The sequence below is a fragment of the Lactuca saligna genome, chromosome 8, assembly GCF_052625555.1.
Source record: "Lactuca saligna cultivar CGN05327 chromosome 8, ASM5262555v1, whole genome shotgun sequence".
Classification (NCBI taxonomy): Eukaryota; Viridiplantae; Streptophyta; class Magnoliopsida; order Asterales; family Asteraceae; genus Lactuca; species Lactuca saligna.
The window spans coordinates 59,477,990-59,483,895 of record NC_136424.1 but is presented as its reverse complement, the minus strand read 5'-3'; positions in this window follow the sequence as shown (position 1 = coordinate 59,483,895).

The following is a 5,906-nucleotide window of genomic DNA, read 5'->3' as shown; positions in this document are numbered from 1 at the left end:
GTTGTGTTTACTTTCTTTGCAATATTCAATTGTTATGATACTACGTGAAGTCATCCACCTCCGAATGTTTCCGCCATTCTGGTTTGGGGGTGTGACAGATTAGTATCAGAGCATTGTTTATAGTGAACTAAGTATATCGAACCACATAAGATATACCAACTATAAATGCAAAGGGACTAAAAATCCTCTGACAAAACGTTTTTATAAACGATACTTTTAATAAATTAAAAATGATATATATATATATATATATATATATATATATATATATATATATATATATATATATATATATATATATATATATATATATAATAAAAGTATAAGTACACGCATGCAAATGTCTCGTGTCATAGCAAAGTTTTATAAAAAGTATTAAGGAAAATTGCGACACTACGACTAGTCCTCGGGGTATGTAATCAAATCGAGAATAAATATAGTCTGATCAACTATATTTATCCTGGATGTGACCAACGTATGTCGAGGAATGGTCATAGTCGGCAACAAGTCGAAAACTTACCAAATAAAATACTAGAATCAAACTTACAAAATTTGAAATACTATAGGAGTATTTTAAAAACATAAGGACAATAATAATCGTGCAAACTTTAATATTTGGTTAAATTTAGGAAATCGTCAAATAAAATTTCCTTTTTACTCCTAAGTTTTTATTAAAATTTTCATACCTCTATTCTAGTACAGACAAAATGGTCGGATTCCATATACCGGGAGATCCCTACTACCCGAACCAAAGTAACGGTGGATGGTTAGAAGAAGATCCGGAAGAAGACCCAGAGGAATTTGAAGAGGAAGTCGAAGAGGAATCCGAAGAGGAAGTCGAAGAAGAAGTCGAAGAGGAAGAAGAGCCTATGGAGGAGGAAGAGGAAAGTGCTGATGGAATAGACTCAGAGTCGGAGATCATCAACCCACCGGTTCCCCGACCCCCCACAATTAGAATGGGCTACCAAGGTCCCACTACTGTTTGGGGAAGCTATATCCACCATTGGAGCCAACAACAGGGTGTACGCCCTCCCTTTGGCATGTGTCGGGAGTTCTACGACGTCAGTGGTGGAATTACAGCCGATCGAGAGCTTCCTGTCATTGTGGGCAAAATAGCCAACCAGACCTACCAATCGGGAGTTCAAGCGGTCCGAATTCGTGAGATCAATGCTGATGTACAGGGTAACGCCGTAGACATTTATCGTCTGGACGGACTATACGAAGATACCCAACTCCACACAAGGACGCTTCAAAGCCAAATGGAGGCAGCACTTGTAGAGATAAGAGAGATGAAGGAACAACAAGCGATCTTAGAAAGACGTTTAATGGGAGCCAAACAATCGGACATGGAGTCTAGCTCCAAGCGCAAAACGCGTCGCAAGTAGGACTTGCCCGGCTCCAAAATTTTTGTTATAGAATAGGACCTCGGATAAAGTTTTTTTTTTTAAAATTTTTTTATTACATTCCTTAACCTTGTAATCGGAGACCTTTAGATAGGTTAAATTTTCCTAACCACAAAGAAAAATGTAACGCACCATATATATATATATATATATATATATATATATATATATATATATATATATATATATATATATATATATATATATATATGAAGTATTTCTTTAAATACAATTGCATACCTCTCGTAATTCACCAGATTATCTAAATTATTATATCAACTTCGAAATCATTGACTAAGGTCAAAACAAATTGCAGATATAACTAACCCTCTAATGCACGATTGTCAATCATTAAAGACTTATAGTCTTCATTGTTATTTCTTTACCAGAACAATGCCTCCTCGTAGATTAGCACGCAGAAACACAACTCCAACACCACCTCCATCACCCCCTCCATTAATGGATGTTGCAACCTTTCAGGCTGCTGTAACAGCTCCCGTAACCGTAGCAATGGAACAAATGAGTAACAATTGACCAGGAGGAGGAATAAATAGCTCTACAAATGGCAAAAACCCAGGTCGCTCCGGGGAATGTACCTATAAGGACTTCTCTAACAACAAACCCATTCCCTTTAATGGAACTGGGGGAGTGATGGCTCTATCTCAATGGATAGAGAAGACGGAAGCTGTGTTCGAGATATGCTCATGCCCTGAAGAAAGCAGAGTAAAATTAACCACCTGTACTTTCTCCGAACGAGCCTTAACGTGGTGTAATGGCCACGTGAAGTCACTAACTCTGGTGGTGGCAAACTCCATGGGTTAGGAGAACCTGAAACGGCTGCTACTACGAGAGTACTGCCCAAGGGGCGAGATTCAGAAGCTTGAACAAGAGCTTTGGGGCCTTACGATGGTAGGCTCAGACATCACAAGCTATACAAATAGATTTAGTGACTTGACAATACTTTGTCCATGAATGATGATTCTGGAAAGCCAGGAGGTGGAAAAGTACATCTGGGGGCTGTCACCCCAGCTTCGAGGAAGTGTGCTAGCTTCCAAACCCACAACGTTCGACAGCGCCAAGGAACTGGCACAATCTCTCGTTGATCATGGAGTCTGCCAAAGTGTCACAACTGTCATCTCGAAACCAACCAAAAGGAGCAACAACAGTGACAGCAATGCCAACAACAGTAACAACAAGAAGTTTTGGAACAAGAGGAAAGGTCAAACTTCGGAGGAACCTTCAAAGAAACAAAGAGTGGTGGTCCATGCCGCTACTGCCCCCACTGTTGTTCCCGCTACCCCCGAGCCGAGAAAACAATATGCTGGGAACCTGCCAAAGTGCAATAAATGTAATTACCATCACCACGGTAATTGTCGAGAGATGCACTGTAAAAACTGCGATAGGAAAGGGCACACAACTCGTTTCTGTAAAGCACCAATGTGACCAATCACCCAAGTTCCTAGTAATGGAGTGAGCCAGATATGTTATGGGTGTGGGGAAACTGGGCACTACAAGAGGGACTGACCTAAAGCAAAGAACGTTAGCGGTGTAGGAAGAGTACTGGCAATAGGGCAGAACGAGGAAATAGTCGATCCCACAGTGGTTACGGGTACGTTTCTCCTCAACAACATTTATGCATACGTACTCTTTGACTGTGGTGCGGAGAAAAGTTTTGTGAGTCATAAATTCAAACACTTACTTAATCAAAAACCCCAAGAACTCAATAAAGTATTCACAGTAGAAATGACAAATGGTAAAACGGAAAGTGCAAACGATATGTACATAGATTGTACATTAAATTTAAATGAAGACTTATTCCAAATCGATCTTATGCCGATTACTATAAGAAGGTTTGATGTCATCATCGGTATGGATTGGTTAAGCCTTAACTAGAAAGAACTCAATATGAGACAAAGACGGTGGGTAGAGATGGTAAATGATTACGAATGCAAAATTCGTTATCATCCCAAGAAAGCTAATGTGGTAGCTGATGCAGTCAGCCGAAAGGAATACTCGGGCCGCCGAGTGAAGTCCTTAACAATAACAATCCATTCACAACTATCCACGCAAATCAAGGAAGCTCAAATAGAAGCCTTGAAATCCGAAAATGTGGCGAATGAAGCCTTAAAGGGGATGGATAAGAACCTTGAAGTCAAGGATGATGGGGTTGGCTACTTCACGAATCGGATCATGACGCCGAAGTTTAGCGGATTTAGAGATGTGGTCATGGATGAAGCCCATAAGACACGATAGTCCATACATACCAGTTCCGATAAGATGTATCTGGACCTCAAGAAACTGTATTGGTGGCCGAACATGAAAGTCGAAATTGCTACCTATGTAGGAAAATGTATGACTTACGCCAAGGTCAAGGTGGAATACCAAAAGCCCTTGGGGTTGTTGCAACAACCGGAAATACCGAATGGAAGTGGGAGCGGATAACCATGTACTTCATAACCAAGTTACCCAAGACAGAAAGATTGCTCGACACCATCTGGTTGATTGTCGACAAGGTCTAAGGCACCAAGGCTGGACCTTTATGGACTATATCCAGTTATGGCATGATATGTTTGTTGGTTTGCATCCTGGTTGTTAGGATGGGGTTATGTTTATGCTTAGTGACCTGGTTAGGTTAGTGTCCTGGTTATAGGATGGTATTATGTGATATGCTAGTATAATCTGTTAGATTGGTATCCTGATATATGGGACGGTATTATGTGTTATGTGGTATGGTTTGTTTGATCAGTTCGTTGTTCATAGATTGTTAATGATTATCTGTTATATGTGCACATGTTTCTTTGGCGGTTGAGGCTTATCTGCTTTGTGCGAAAGCCAAGAGACATGGGCATTCCAACCTGTTGGTTGTGGGCCGTAAGTATTCCATCCTGAGGATGACTGGACTCATAGTATGTGGGCATTCCAACATGTTGGTTGTGGCCCTAGAGGTATTCCATCCCGAGGATGATTGGACCCATAGTATGTTGGCATTCCAACCGATTGGTTGAGGGCCTGGTGTATTCCAACCTGATAGTTGACTGGACCCATAGTATGTTGTTTATGATTATTTGTGTATTGTCGTGGTATGGGTATTTTGGGGGAACTCACTAAGCTTTCGGCTTACAGTTTCAATTTATTGTTTCAGGTACACCAGGGGATCGCGACAAGGCGAATACGTGATCGTGAAACCCCTCATATTTTATTTATTTTTCTGGGAAAACTCTGATATTAGACTGTTTTGAAAACAAATTTGTAATAACTACTAGTTTTAAATGTTTTAAGAAAGTTTTAAATTGACTTGAATTTTATGGGTGTTAAAAGTTGGCATCAGAGCCTTGGTTTGAGTGAATTGGAGGAACGTTCGTGTGAATCCAGTCTCAAATCGAGGAAAGATTTTCAAAATGGTTTTAAATGTTTTTCAAAATAAGTATAGGAGGATACATGGTGTACGATCAGCCGAAGCCAGTAAGCAAACCCCAAAATACCATACAGTTATTTGATTATGTGATATGTTAGAACAACATGCTAGTACTAGGCTAGGGATTTTTAGGAATTGCATGATAGAATTGCCTGATTACATGATGCATGCTAGCCTAGGGTTTTCCTTATATGAGATTGACATCATTACTGTAGTTACTTGTGTATGTATCACGAATGTACATAATTAAGATCTTATAGCCCGAGAATGTTTGATTTGGCCTTATGTTTTGTTCTTATTTATTAGGGTTTAGGGTAGGATCAAATATTTGAAAGTCTATAGGGTCCAATGTTATGTATGGTTAGCATATATTAGTGCTGCAAGGTTGGTGGAAGTTTCATGGATGAGTGAGTTGTGTGAGGCTGGTAGGTCGATGTGAGTCAGTTAGCCTTCCTCGAGGAGTGAGGTTGAGCGACCACCATATGTATGTATATTTTTAGGGTGTTGTGATGATACTTGAGACAAATATGGGTAGGTGTGGAAGGTAGTATGGGCACGTACTACTAAACGCACAGGACCCATACACGTAGCAAGGAAGTCACAACCCCTAGGGTTTAGTTGGGAGTTGGTTCCCAGTTATTTATATGGATTATCTGATATCTTCTTGTTATATTTTCAGTATGGTGGTTACGAGGCATTTTATGACTGGATCCGAATCGGGATTAGGGCAGGGCGATCAGGAGGCCCCAGCAACGCCTGAGGTTATCGGCCAGGAGGGGCCAATGTTGACAGAGGATCAAGTCTGGGAGATCATTCGTGAGGAGGTGGTCGAGCTTATCTGGGGTCAGATTCTGGAGTTGTTTGAGTCTATCAAGACTGCTATGATGGAGTACTTCGATGACAGATACGCAACCCTTGCGGAGACGGCTGCCGCTGCAGCTGCATCGGCTGTATTGGCGGCAGGGGGAGGAGTAGGAGCCACTCGGGGATTCTAGTACAGGGACTTCGATAATATGTAGCCCCCTACTTTAGATGGGACTCAGGACCCCATCAAGGCTATGAGATGGATTTCTGATGTGGAGGGGTGT